This window comes from Piliocolobus tephrosceles, chromosome X, assembly GCF_002776525.5.
Source record: "Piliocolobus tephrosceles isolate RC106 chromosome X, ASM277652v3, whole genome shotgun sequence".
NCBI lineage: Eukaryota > Metazoa > Chordata > Mammalia > Primates > Cercopithecidae > Piliocolobus > Piliocolobus tephrosceles.
Window position 1 is genome coordinate 11,912,349 of NC_045455.1, and position 15,637 is coordinate 11,927,985.

The following is a 15,637-nucleotide window of genomic DNA, read 5'->3' on the forward strand; positions in this document are numbered from 1 at the left end:
GTCTGTCACGATCAGCTGGGGTTGCTAACCCTCACCGCACATATTCTTTACAAAGCAGAGAGAAGGCATGCTCCCTGCCTTTGAATAATTTACATATCTATATATAATTTTAAAAATATTAAAACTAAAGATATACCAATGTCACATCCACGTATGCACTGTATGTACATTTGGAAGATGTGTGCTTTTAATGTGACAGATGTAATGACTGTACTTCTCATTCTACTCAAGTAGAGTAACCAGGAGACAATGTGAGACACTGAACATGTTTTAGCAGATCTAGGGTTAGTTGCTTCCTCTTCACGTGGAGCAGTATAAATAAAGCTAGAAGTGATACTGATGACTATGCATGAACTAGATGTCTGGGACCCTTTTCATGACCTCACTAGCCTACTCTTAAAGCCTCCTTAGCATCTGATACTTCCCCCTCCCCGCACTTGACCCCATAGGTTGTGTGTACAATGATGTGAGTGCTGCACCAAAGCAAAGATCAAGTCTAATTCATTCAACACTGTGTGCCTATTGTCTTAAATAGTCCAAGACACATAGCAAGTGTTTAATAAACACATGCTGACCCTGAAAAGCCATGAGTAAAATTGACAAGTGGGACAAGAGAAAGATTAGATAGGAATGGGAAAATAGGTGGGAAATGGGAAGATTATATTCAGTATATGTTACCATTCAAACATTGAAAAGGTTAAATAATCTTCAGAATGCTTCAGAATGACACCTATTAAACTTTACATAAGACTAAAGTCTAAAGGGAAGAAAGGGTAATATTAGAAAGTAAACAAGAAATTTGCTCCCTGGAGCACAAATATGTTGCTAGTGTCTCCTGGAATTAAGCAATGTGGCAACCCAATCAGAAATGGCTTCATGAAGGTGGGTCATAAGCAAAGCCTTATGGGATCTGAATAAATTGAGAGAAGGAAAAACTACATTCCCCAAAATGATCAGAATGTAGAAAATTTTCTGGCAGCAAAAATGCATAGGGCATATTTAGAAGACTTCTCTGAACTGGAGGATATTAAAGAATAGTAGAAGTTAAGATCAAAAGGTCTATTGGAGCCACACTGCGGATAGCTACTAAAGCTATAATGTTCAAACTTTGAACTGTGAGCAGCGACTTGTTGAAAGAACTTTAAGGAATGCCAATTTCGCACTAATGTACCGGATAAATTATAACAGAGTTATCAGGAAACGAGAGATCAATCAAGAAGCTGCTACAGAACTACAGTATCCAAAACAGCATGGCTTAGGTACAAAAACAGACACATAGACTGATGCAACAGAATACTGAACTCAGAAATAAGACTGCACACTTACAGCTATCTGATCTTTGACAAACCTAACAACAACAACAAAAAGCAATGGGGAAATGATCCCCTAGTCAATCAGTGGTGCTGGGATAACTGGCTAGCCATATGCAGAAGATTAAAACTGGGTCCCTTTCTTGTATCATATAAAAAAATTAACTCAAGATGGATTAAGGACTTAAATGTAAAACGTAAAACTGTAAAAACCAAAGAAGACAACCTAGGCAATACCATTTAGGGCAATGTCAATAAGGCAAAGATTTCATGACAAAGATGCCAAAAGCAGTTGCAACAAAAGCAAAGATTGACAAATAGGATCTAATTAAACTTAAGAGCTTCTGCACAACAAAAGAAACTATCAACAGAGTAAACAGGCAACCTAAAGAATGGAAGATATTTTTTGCAAACTATACATTTAACAGAGTTCTAATATCTAGCAGCTATAAGGAACTTAAAATATTTACAAAAAAAAAAAAAACTCAATACCATTAAAAAGTGGGTAAAGGATGTGGACAGATACTTTTTTTTTTTTTTTTTGAGACAGAATCTCGCTCTGTCACCAGGCTGGAGTGCAGTGGTGCAATCTCTCGGCTCACTGCAATCTCCACCTCCTGGGTTCAAGCAATTCTCCTGCCTCAGCCTCCTGAGTAGCTGGGATTATGGGCATGTGCCACCACATTCAGCTAATTTTCGTATTTTTAGTAGGAACGGGGTTTCACCATGTTGTCCAGAATAGTCTCCATCTCCTGACCTTGTGATCTGCCCACCTCAGCCTCCCAAAGTGCTGGGATTACAGGTGTGAGCCACTGTGCCCGGCCAACACTTTTAAAAAGAAGGCATACGTGCACCAACAATCATATGAAAAAGGGCTCAACATCACCGATCATTAGAGAAATGCAAATCAAAACCACAATGAGATACCATCTAACACCAGTCAGAATGGCTATTATTAAAAAGTTAAAAAATAACAGATGCTGGCGAGGTTGTGGAGAAAAAGAAATGCTTATACACTGTTGGTGGGAGTGTAAATTAGTTCAGCCACTGTGGAAGACAGATTGGGGATTCCTCAAACACCTAAAGACAGAAATGCCATTTGAGTCAGCAATCCCATTACCACAGGAATTACAAATTGTTTTATTATAAAGACACATGCAGGTGTGTGTTCATTGCAGCACTATTGACAATAGCAAAGATGTGGAATCAACCTAAATGCCCATCTATGATAGACTGGTTAAAGAAATGTGGCACATATACACCATAGAATACCATGCAGCCATGAAAAAGAATGAGATCATGTCCTTTGCTGAAACATGGATGGAGCTGGAGGCCATTATCCTTAGCAAACTAATACAGGAACAGAAAATCAAATACCACATGTTGTCACTTTTAAGTAGTAGCCAAATGATGAGAACTCATGGACATACAGAGGGGAACAACAGACACTGAGGCCTTTCAGAGGGTGAAGGGTAGGAAGAGGGAGAGGATCAGGAAAAATAATTAATGGGTACTAGGTTTAATTGATACCTGGTGATGAAATAATCTGTGCAACAACCCCCCGTGACACAGGTTACCTGTGTAACAAACCTGCACATGTACCTATGAACTCAAAAGTAAAAATAAAAAACAACAAAAAAGCAGCTATTATAGCAATCGAGGTATGAGTGCACATGGATTTGAAATATGATATTGGCAATGAAAATAGTAAATTTGATATAAGTGCAATATATAGACATAATTTAAGGAAGAATTAATAGGATATAACAATTATTTGGCTAAGGAATTAAATATGGCTAATGCTTAGTGCCTGGGAAAGAAAATTTAGGACAAGGAGCCAGTTGGGGACACCGAGTAATACTGACTTTGAGGACATAACGAAAAGAACTCAAAGTGAGAATGTTCACTAGACATTAGGAGACAGGACTGGAATTCAAACTGAAGGTCAGTCATAGAAATGCAAAATTAAGGTTATGAAGTCATCAAAAAGAATGAGCTCTCCGTAGACTGGAAAGAACATGTACTGAATTTTAAGGGATACCTTTATTCAAGGGAAGTTGGGAAGAAGGAGAGCAAGAGAAAAATGAAAGCATAGTAGGCTTTATTGATTCAATAGCTGGTTTGGCTCTTTGCTTATATAAACATTCATTTAATTATTTCTCTTATCCCAGCTGCTGAATCAATTACCTTGTAATAATAACCACTTAACTAAAAATCAACAAAGTCTGTAAACTCTCTAAGCTTCTTTAAAAACTATTTTACATCTGTGTTATGTGGAGACAAAATTATCAAATTTGGAATCTAAAACCCAGGGCTTAAATGCTGGCAGTCACTTCCTAAGTGTATATCTTTAGATTGGACAAGTTTAGATTGGACAACTTAAATTCTAAAACCAGAGGCTTCAGCTCTAAAACAAGAATGAAAGATACTCCATCTTTTTTAATAATTAAATGAGATAATACAGTTAAAGGAACTACGTCAGGCCTCTGCCATGTACCATGCTAGTCCCTGACTCTTTCCTGCTTTTTTAGAAAATCAACAATTGAAAGTCTGCTATTCGATATACATATGACACTAGTGTATTTATTTAGTCTTTGAGTTTCTATCATGGTCAGACACTGCTCTGATGCTGAGAATACAGTAGAAAAAAAGACAACATCCAGTCTTCCTGAGCCCGGAGACTAGTGGAAGAAACAGTGAACTGAAAATACACAGAAATTCAGGCAGTGATAAACTCTTTGAAGTAAAATAGAGCAGAATAAGAGAATGGCAAGATCAGTTTGCGAAGGCTCTATTTCAGATGTAACACTCAAGGGACACACTGCTGAAATGAGAGAGAGAGAGAGGGAGACAGACAAAGACAGAGAGCAGTGGGGAGCATGCCATGGAAAGATGCTTGGGGAGGGAAAGCATGCAGAGTGGACAGCAGGTGTAAGAACCATGAGGTGGCCATCAGTAGCAAATGCAAGGATCATTAGGAAGATGGACATGTGTGGCTGATGTGGCACACGCACGAAATAGAGGCAGAGTTGTCGGCAGTGAGAAGGCCATGCAGGTGTACGGACTGTGGGGAGACACTAGAGCTCTTAGAGCAAAGAGCCGTCTGCTTCAGAGGAGCGTTAGAGTTCCTAAATTCAAACCAACCCCTGCATTGTGCGCTTCTCCGTGCCCCTGATTTCCCCTTCCCCATAGCCTGTGTATCAATGCTGTGTGATGAGTTCTGTTCTGGGTGAAATGCACAAAGTTCCTTCAAAGTTTGAAGGGAGTGGGAAAAAATTAGTGTTAAAGGTTTAATAAGGGTTTCTTTAAGAAAAAGAATAAAGACATGTCAAGTGCACCACCCCTTTCTCCACCTGACTTCAAACAAAGGGAAAATCCCGCTGTATGTCATTATACACAGTGTCATTTAGACAAAGACACTGACCATGACATGTCAATGGCAGAGATTTGGACTTCATGTGGAAGAATAAAAGTAGCAAAGACTTTAAGTTGTAGATTGGCATCTTTAGATTGGCATTGGCATAGTGACTTCATTTTTTAAATGCTGCCAGAATTTCTTAGAAAAAAAAATTAGAGCATATGGTGATTCACAAGTGCCTGCTGGAAAATTATAAAATCAGCAGCAGTATTCCTGGCTGCTGAGATCCTGTGAACAACAACTACCTTCAAAAGATAGAGGGTAGCAAAGGAACCAAGGGTGCCTTTCTAACTCCACACGGTGTGTCGTATTTTACAACTTGTTTCCCTTTAGCTAGTACTGGCAGTTCTATCACTCTAACAAGTGAGGCACCTTATTAATAATTATTTATTTTAGTCATATCTCAACTTCAAATAGTAAGTATTGTGTGCCACCACCAGTCTATCCTTTCCAGATACCCAAACTGATGCTCAGAGATGTTAAGTAAATTGCCGAGTGCCACTCAGTTAAGAAATAGCTGAATCAAAATCTGAATGTGGGACCATCGGGTTTCAGAGTCTATGCCCTTGATACTTTACCACAGAACCACAGAGAAGGGAGGTTTTTCAGGGCATGATACTTATTGAAAATGAAAAGATACAACTTTAAATTTGTCCAAGAAAAAATGACTAGAGAAACACGTAGCCCATGCAGTTTCTCTCAGAGATTCTACATGACATTATTGTTTGCTAGAAAGTAGGGTGCTAGTTGTTCCTTTTGTAAATGTAACAGTCAAATCATGTTACCATTAGGACACATTAAAAACGTCACATTACCATTGGACCTTATGTGAACATATTAAGATAATAATGATAGTATTCAGTGCAATATTCAGATCAATAGTTTAAACCCAAAATATTTATACCTTCAGATTAGATGTAGGCAAATTAATTGATTCATGTGTCTTTTATGTGTTGTTTACATTTTGAGAAATATTTCAAAATGGAATTCATATAAATTTAAGCACATAATAGTTTTATGTAAAAATATTGTTAAATTAAATTTTTCCCATAATTGTTATTTCTTGGAAATGTGCCTTAGTCACTGAAATATTCACACATTAACACAATGAAAGAAGTGAACCTTACTAGGCTTTGACTATCAGATTTGCTGTTGGTTTTTGACTATTGTGAAACTATGTTCTGATTTCTAAATTAGGAGGAAACCTGTATTGTTGTTAATATGGACACATGACATATTTGTCTGCCTGACTTTTGATCCCAGCTACACCCTCTGGCCTTTTCAAATGATCCTTCAATATCACATAAAGATAAAGGGAGGTGAGATAGCTAAAGGGGGTGATTCTGGATTAGGAGGCAAGCGAGGCCAGATAACATGGTGCTGTGATATCTTCTGTGACTTTTCAGTCACTTATTTCATTAAGGGATATATCTCACTAGAAGCGAGGTAGAATATAACAAATCCGTGTTTGCTGGGCATATTTTATGACAACAGAGAAATTCACAGACTGGTCTTACTGGCAGGGGAGACGGGATGATCATGAAAATGGTTTTTCCCAGGGCGAGCTTCCCCATTGCATTCTGATGTGCTGATTTCCGTGCTTTCCCCAAATGTGGGAAACTCACTGGGCTGCATCATTGGTGGTAGTGGGGGCTGTGTCATGCTCTCCCCTTGATGTCAGGGTTTTTTTCCCTAAAAACAAACAAACAAACAAAAACAACTGGTCTCAGACATTTTGAACAAAACAAGTAGAAGCTGTTTTCTCTAAGAAATTACCAGTAGTGTCTATCTATAGATACATACATATTCACACATGCTCATAAAAACACACAACCATAGCAAAACCCATGTTATAATCTATAAACACTTTTTAGAGAAGAGGAGAGATTGTGTGGGCCAAAAGAGCCAGGTGGGGCAGAACCTAAGAGGACCTTGAGAATGACTAACATTTGACGGCGGGAACAGGAGAGGAGGAGAAGGACGTTACAGTCAGTGACCATAGCATAGGTAAAAGCAAAACAGGTGCCAAGGAGAACACTGTACAGACCATTCAGCAAGGAGCCCTTCCTGACTGCCAGGAAGAGGCTGCCTGCAGGAAGGGCGTGGAAGACCATCAGATGCAAGCTGAGGCAAGGCGATGGAGGTTTAGGTTTGCTTCAGTAGGTGAGCTACTTACACAAGGAGAAGCATGATGGAAGTGGTGCTGTAACATTCACATGGTGTGGGTTGTACTGACAGGAGATGGACGATAGGCTGGCTTAGTGATGGTAACGGGCATCTTTAGATGAGAAGAATGTGCATGAGATTTCAAAACAAGGATCAACAGAACTGAACTGTATTGAGCACTAAGCTGGTACAGGCAGACCATTCCAGTTGGGTAGAATAACATTACAACCACTTCTTAAGTAAATAATTTGGCAGCCCAGACTTTCTTTTGCCTCATTGACTGAAGCAAGCATCCCAGACATTTGATTTACCAGGCAGTCTCTGGAAGTACCTCAAGGATGTGCTTCCCTGCATATGTTTTATCACACTTTCATTACAGTGTGCTTATGGATTCTTCCCCCCGGGTTTTATTTTATTCTATTTTGAGATGGAGTCTTGCTCTTGTCACAATTTCGGCTCACTGCAACCTCCACCTCCTTGATTCAAGCGATTCTCCTACCCCAGCTTCCCAAGTAGCTGGAATTACAGGTGCCTGCCATCATGTCCAGCTAATTTTTTGCATTTTTAGTAGAGATAGGGTTTCACCATGTTGGTCAGGCTGGTCTCAAACTCCTGACCTCAGATGATCCTCCCGCCTCGGCCTCCCAAAGTGCTGGGATTACAGGCGTGAGCCACCACACCCAGCCAGATTCTTCCCCTCTGGGGTTTTAAAGGCCATTTGGGGTTTAAAGGAAGTTTAAAATCTCTCTCTAACCTTGAGATTAAATTAATGTTATTTTAGATTCAAAACTTTCTCCTGCACATAGCAGATAATTAATGTAATTGAAAGAGATTTGATTCCCAGATATTTATGCATTTGTGATCCCAAAGGCTTCCGTCGGGGAGCCATTCTCATTTGCAGTTAGAAACAAAATGGAAGGACAGCCTCAAAGCAGGCAAACAGTGTCAGTTAAATTCAGATGTCAAACCTGGGTTTTGGTGACAGCCCTGGAGTGTAACATAGTTATGCTAGCTTTCACATCAGCTTCTGAATTTTGCCAATTATGACATTCCCAAGACTGCCCAACAAAGGCTGGCATCTTAATAAAAGACCATTCTTAATTGCTCTTCGTCTGTTACTCCCTAGTGGCAGAATACAACCTTATTATAACAAAAGAAGTTTGCACTGACTCTGATCAAGAGAAATCTAAGTAGAACAGGGGCTACAAAACAATGGTACTCAGGGCCAAGAATTTAGAAGTTAGATGAAAAGTTAAGACAAATACTAAATACCTGCCAAAGGCCCCACCTGCTAATACCATCCCCTTAGCGATGACTGTTTCAACATATGCATTTTGGGGGAATAAAACATACAGATGATAGCACTAATACAAAGCCTGAAAAGTTATAACACTTCTGCTTTTGAAATATCTGTAATTAGAAGCCAAATAACAAAGGTCTTTGGGGGGTGATTAGGTCATGAGGATGACACCTTCATGAATAGGATTAACAACTTCATTTTTAAAAAGGCCTGAGAGACACCCCTTGCCCTTTCCACCCTGTGAAGACACAACAAGAAGGCATTGACAATGAAATGGAAACCTTCACCAAAAACTGAATTTGCCAGTGCCTTGAACTTGAACTTCCCAGTCTCCAGAACTGTGAGAAATAAATTTCTGTTGTTTAGAAGCCACCCAGTTCAAGGTATTTTTAGTGTACAAAGACTACCGAATGTACTAAGACAGTATTGCATAGAAATTACCAGGAGACACAGAAGAGTAGCTATAGAACATGCTTCATGCAACCGGATCTCAGCACTGGGATGTGCTTTGGAAGAAGCATGGGTTTTGTTCTGTGGCTGGGATTTTCTTATGCTCTTGTTGCCTTTCAATGACTCTAGCTGGAGCTGTGGCCTTCTACATTTTGAAGGAGACAGCATCGAAGGCTGCCTTTTGCCAGCTGAGATCTAACACTGATTTGTGTAAATTGAGAGGGGATTTAGTCTATTGTCCCAGAACTGAGGATGGAGTCCCTGAATGGCAAGCTTCAGATGAAAATACAGTCCGATGATGATCCATGTGCGCCCTGTATGCTGCCTTGAGAAATGCATCCTAATGATGATGGCTTCAAGTTACGGTGGTCATCACAACACCAGGCAATTTTCATTTTGGCGTTTCACAGAACATCTACCTTTCCAGAGGCCAGTTCTAAATTTTAATAGCTTCATGTTCTGGCTGATTAGCTGACAAATGCAGTTAAATAACAAGCTTTCACTCAGAGAGAGATGATGCAGAAAGAAAGCTGCCTTCTGATATCCCCACTGATAATAATGTGAAGTGTGGAAGGCCTCAGATGTCTTTTCTGGATACCTGTGTATAATTTTCATCTATATTAATGGAACTCATAAATGCACCACGTGAATAAGAAAATGAATCTGTAGAAGGTAGTCCCTGTTGACTAGGCTGGTTTGGAATTTCAGAAAGTTGCGTAACACTTTCATGAATTTTTCTTTATCTTGGAAAAACTGCCATGTGATAGATTTTATAATGACTTTCAGAAACACGGGGTTTCTCACTGAGAAGTTTGTGAACGTGGCCTGAACATTCTAGCTCACGTGTGTAATTGACAGCAATGAATTATTTTAAAAAGTAAAGATGGGTCCACCTTGGCTCAGTAACTATTAATATCAAATGAAAGCACACACTGGCATCGGGGGAAAACACAGCCTCCTCACTCTTCCAATTTCATTTCACGTTACCTGCTGACTTCCAGGAAATCCTTTAGGCATAATTGCACTTATTCCCCTAGGCTCCTTACCCTCCTTTAAGACATCCACGCTGCTATACTAACCTGCACAGGGACAGGGAAGTAACTCTTCGTGCATCTCTTTTCTTTCCTAAGATATGTTGCATAAATGTAAGGGAAAACTACTTGGCAACTCTAACACACACACACGCACCCCAGAATTTCTCAGCTCTTCACAAGAGTGTGTTGTCTCCTTATGGAAAAGTTGATGTGGTTCCATTTATAAAAATAGCAGCTATTTAAATGGGAAAAGCTTTTTCTCATATCATCTGTGGGCCAAATGTTTTTCTAAAAACATACATTCTCTTTTTCTAGCAGAGAAGACAGATTCTAAATGGATTCAAGGTTCATCAAATCGCTAAGTTTTCTGTGGGTTAATGCATTTGACAATCAAGTTCACACAAGTGCCAAAATGAAAAGAAGTAAATTAAGAACTGTTCTGTCTAATTTCTTTATGCGTTGTGTGTGTTTTTCATGTGTATGCATTATATTTATAAACTGATGTGATTAATATATAAACTGTGTGTTAATCTTCAGTTATTTTTATTTCCTACACAGAATTTTATGTCGTGATTTTTAGGAAGTTGGGACAAATAATATAAATCATTTCTTAAACTCTGTTTTCTCTACTTCAGGGAAGCAAAAGGAGAAGTTCATATCTCTTCTTTCCAATCCTTTTTTTTTTTTTTTTTTTTGAGATGGGTTTCATTCATGTTGCCCAGGCTGTAGGGCAATGGGACAGTCTTGGCTCACTGGCTAATTTTTGTAGAGACAGGGTTTCACCATGTTGGCTAGGCTGGTTTTGAACTCCTGACCTCGCGTGATCCTCCTGCCTCAGCCTCCCAAAGTGCTGGGATTACAGGCATGAGCCATCGTGCCCGGGCCTTTCCAATCCTTTTTAAGCATATGTATTCATCGCCGCCTTCAAAAGTTCCAATTTCTGTAGCTTATATTCAGCTGAATATGACCTTGAATTTCAAAGATTCGCTTTTTATCCAATGCAAGATTCTGTCTATCATGCATATTCACTGCTGTTTAAACATTTCCACTAGTGATGACATCAGACTATGCGGGGGGATGTGGTGGTGTAGGGGTTGTGGTAGGCAGGGCTTCCAAACCAACAAGACTTCCCTCATTCCTTTGGCCACATTAAATACCTGTAAGAGCTAACTAAAGCATTGAGATTGCTGTGTGATGAATTGGTTCAAGGTTAGTTCATTACCCCGGCCGCCTCTAGCGCCAAGGCTGCTCTAGGCTTTAAGCCTCCCAGTGAAAGACTCTGGATCTCAACTGGTTTCCAAGGATAGAGGGAAAATTACAGGATACATTCTAATTATTAATATTACAGATGTTGTCCTTACATTGAGACACATCTGCCTGGACAGTGGTGACCATCCGCTCCTCTGGAACTACATACAAAGATGGGTCCAATCCCTTAAATAAAATAGTTCTTCAGATATTTGGAGACAACTGTATTCTGCGAATCTTAGCTTTTCCGGGCTAAATTGCCTCAAATTCTCTAAGTATTATTGGTAGCATTTCTCAATAACGGTAGTAATTGCTTATATTTCCACAGCACTTTGGAGTTTCCAAAACACTTTCACAACTGTAGGTTCTTAATTTTATAAATGAGAAAACTGGCACTCAGAGAGGATAAGTTACATTAGCTTAATAATTGATTTAACAAGTACTAATGGAGTGTCTACTGTATGCCTGGCACAGTGCAAAATCCTAGGATACAGGAGAGAATACATCAAGAATGGTGCCTCCCTTGTAGTTCTTATGATCTAGGAGTGGAAGAATACATTTTTAAAAATTACAGGTGATACCCAGATAATACTCACAACTGGTTAGGACTTTAGCCCAAGTCTTCTGTCTCTAAACCAAATTAACAGGCCATTAACTTCAATACAGCAGGCACTGCACTTGGATTCATGAAACCCACTTAAACTAGTCTTTCGGCAACTAGTTGTCCTGGTACAAGCTCTTCTTAAGATATACCTTCTTCATTCCATAACTAAATGTGTGAGGAGTCTGTGCATGTGTGGTTAACTTAGAGGAGAACTCTACACTGATTTCTATCAAATTGTATTTTGCCATTTTCTATCTCTCTAACTTGCCAACCTTCTTTTGAACTCTTATTTTATCATTTCTCACACATTAGATCTTCCTCTCAGTTTCTGTTCATCTGCAAGTTTTATGAAATTGTGTTCACCTAGATCACTGACAAGAAAAAAAAAAAAATGTCCACAAGTGCTTGGTGTGAAAGAAAGAACACACATTTGTCATTAGTCGCAAATTAGATTTCCTATCAGCTAAGTGACCTTGGGCAGATAGCATCCTCTCCCAGAGCAACTGATTACTCATCTGTGAAATGAAGAAAGCAGGCTGGAGAATTTCTGAGGGATTTCCCTGCATTAAAAGTCTTAAAATTCAATATGTTTTAAAATGCAAGGCTGAGTTTTTAAATTCTTTCCTTCTGAGTGTGGAGAGAAGGAAATGCAGAATATATATACTGATATTTACTGATAGGCACCACCTCCTGCTTCACTAAAGGAAGGAAATAAATCAGCAAATATTGGCGCAAAATTCATACAACAATGGCACTTAAGCAGAACAGCTATGACACCTTTCCTGAATCAAAAACAATGGCTTCATGAAGTCCCTGATAGTCTCTTTGCTATCTATATATGTTTTATATTTAGAAATCAACAATGAGTAAATTGATTATAAATAACTAAGCCAAATAAACGATTAAAAATCGTTCATAATTTGGAGTTTTCAGTGAGCCCTCTCTTTCTCCTCTGTGTAGGAAAATTATCTTTGATTCTATTCTATAAGTGGTAGCCTTCAAAGGCTTCTTCCAAACATTTGCCTAATAAAAGAGAATCCGTTTTTTCTAACCTTAACAGAATGTCAGAATTTATTTTAGTCTTTGAACTTGAATAATTTTGGGGGTCTTCTTTCTTAATATTGCTTCATTGCCACATAATGTATCTGTTTTATTCAGTCTTATTTGGGTTGCAATATGTAATATAATTTATTCCTGTCATTATTTTAAACTTACCAATTAGAATGAATTCAAATTTAATTACTAGAAAATTTCACCCACATTTAACTAGAGATAAATGAGAAGTAATTATAGAAACCAAAGCTTTTCTAGCCTGAGAGAAAAGAAAATAGAGCATTTAACCCAAAACATAATTAATCATCTCTTCTACATGGAAAGTCTGTCCTGATACTATAGTTTAAAAACAGACTGTCTAAAATGTGTGTCTATGTAAAGGCATGTTGCAACTATTCCATTTTTCTATTCAGAGACAATTTGCTATTAATTATATGAAACCCTGTGATGGCTTAATTAGCAGGCAACAATGGATTGGCTTTTAGATTATGCAGTTAGAAAATTCTGGCACTTTTCAGTTTCTAACTTTAAAGCTAGAATTTATTTTTGTCTTTGAACTTGAGTAATTTGTGGGTTCTTCTTTTTTGATATTGCTTCATTGTCACATAATGTATATGGGACATAACATAACTGTAGCCAAATTTTCTCTGGTCTAGGAAGCCTTCCCAATGTCCTCCTGAACACAATAATTCATGTCCTATTTCAACAATGCTTTTTCTTTCCTGTGAAAGTGAATGGCTGTTGTATTTGAATATATTACTTATGTATTTTGCTGAAATGTATCAAGGGGGAGAGAGAAAATAACATCTGTTTGATGACATTGTTTTATACATGTTTATGCGCAGGAAAGGTTGTGTAAGTACTTAACTTCAGAGTTTCTCTAAACTCTCATATTTTAGAGAAAAATTTTAATCTCTGTCCTTTAAAGTGTGTATATTTTTATTTCAAAAATCATTAAAGTGGTTTCAAAAAAAGAATCTAAAACGAAGTATGCAGAATCCCTAGAATTCCACACAACTCAAGTTGAAAAAACTTCAGAAGTTTTACCTAAAAATGTTTTCAGCCCATTTCCTGAATTCATAGATCAGAAAATCAGGCTGTAAGTTACATATTATGGGTCAGATAAATATTCAATATTACAACAACCCTGACTGAGTAAGCATCCAGATGTGTATTTGCCTGAAGTGTAGAACTTACTACCGATATAATTTCACTGAAGCTCTCAATGCCATATTTAAAGTTTTCATTTTAGTTGTGTGCATAGACTGACTACTCAGTAAAATTGGTCCACGTGAGTGACAATAATCTACTAATGCTTTAATTCTGATTTTTAGCCTAACCATAAAGAGAAGAAATCTTTTATCAGGTCAATACTTGGGTGGGGGGGCATTTTTCACATTGATGATTAAAGCCTTGTAATATGTTAAATTAACCTTTCATGATGCGTCTCATTAGCCTCAATTTATTTGCCGAAGCTTTTTTCTATTCTCTTTGTGGATGTAGAGCTAGAATGCTACCACACTGCTAATGAAATATGGTGCCAAGTGGAGCTAACCCTGTAGGGACTTGAATCTTTCTGTGGGAAAGAACATGAAGACCCGTGCTGATTTGCACCAAAACATCCTTCTGCACTACAGATATGCTAAGATATTTATGTAATAGGCATCCTCTACAATATCTTAGATTAATTAACTCAACATTGATTATACTGGCTTGAAAATATTCATACACTGTTTTAATTTAATATAGTTTAATATAATATAGTTTAATATAATTTTAAATGTGTTTTGTTTAATATAGTTTTAAATCTGTGTGTTTTGTTACTATTTGTTGTATATTTCCTCAATAAGTTCCTTGATAGTTCTGTCTTTCTTTGATTTCAAATAATGTTCCTAGAACACTGCAGTAGATCTTTCAGTACTATTGATTAGGTTGTTTAGAAATGCAGTGTGTTGGCCGGACATGGTGGCTCAAGCCTGTAATCCCAGCACTTTGGGAGGCTGAGATGAGCGGATCACGAGGTCAGGAGATCGAGACCATCCTGGCTAACACGGTGAAATCCCGTCTCTACTAAAAATACAAAAAATTAGCTGGACGAGGTGGCGGGCGCTTGTAGTCCCAGCTACTGGGGAGGCTGAGGCAGGAGAATGGCGTGAACCCAGGAGGCGGAGCTTGCAGTGAGCTGAGATCGCGCCACTGCACTCCAGCCTGGGAGACAGAGTGAGACTCCGTCTCAAAAAAACAAAAGAAAGAAAAGAAATGCAATGTGTTCTGTCCATTTGCTCCAAATTAACAATTTTGTAAAAAGCATCAGGTTTAGTATCTAACTATTATGCTAACCCATTTTCGCTTTTTTAGTTCTGTAGTTATAGGAATGTCATACAAGACAAGAAAACAATTAGATGGCTGTTTTGTCTTATTAATAATTTAAGTACTTTCAATTCTGAGCTAATAGGACTAATACTAGTATTTCAGGCTATTCTTTTTTAATGCGATATTTATTTTATTAATCATTAAATGAAATTTACTCTGTCATTCATTATCCAATTGTTTGTTTTAATGAATCCCACTTATAAAACGGTATTTAGCACTTCAGTTAAAATGTTTGTGCTTTTTAGTCTCACTAATATACGCAGTAATGAGATAAAGATACAAATATATTGCAAACACAAGGAAATTACTAACAGCATTAATGTAACAGCACACATTAGCCCACAATAAATGGTTTGTATAAAAACTACAGTTAGACCCAAACAATTCATAAGTGATTCTGCCATTATGAATGCAGGAAAATCCACAGGAATAAAATCTTGATATAAATGTACTTTAAAAAGAGACTTTATGTTTTTACAGCACTCTTAGATGCTCAGAAAAAGCGAGCTGAAGGCACAGAGATTCCCCTTATGCCCCTTGCCCCCACACACATAGTCTCTCCTGTTACCAACATCCCCCACCAGAGTGGTGCATTTGTGACAGTTGATGAACCTACATGACACATCATTAGCACCGAAAGTCTGTCATTTACATTAGGGTTTATCCTTGGTGTTATCCATT

At 38.1% G+C, this 15,637-nt stretch overlaps 1 protein-coding gene and 1 non-coding gene across 6 annotated transcripts in view; both read left to right on the top strand.

Moving 5' to 3' along the window:
- The window catches only part of FGF14 (fibroblast growth factor 14), a 680,734-nt gene that overhangs the window by 612,372 nt on the left and 52,725 nt on the right, over nt 1-15,637 (top strand). The window lies entirely within an intron of this gene.
- LOC111546634 lies at nt 6,242-6,401 on the top strand. Its single transcript, XR_002732850.1, has one exon. It is a non-coding gene; the product is annotated as a U1 spliceosomal RNA (small nuclear RNA).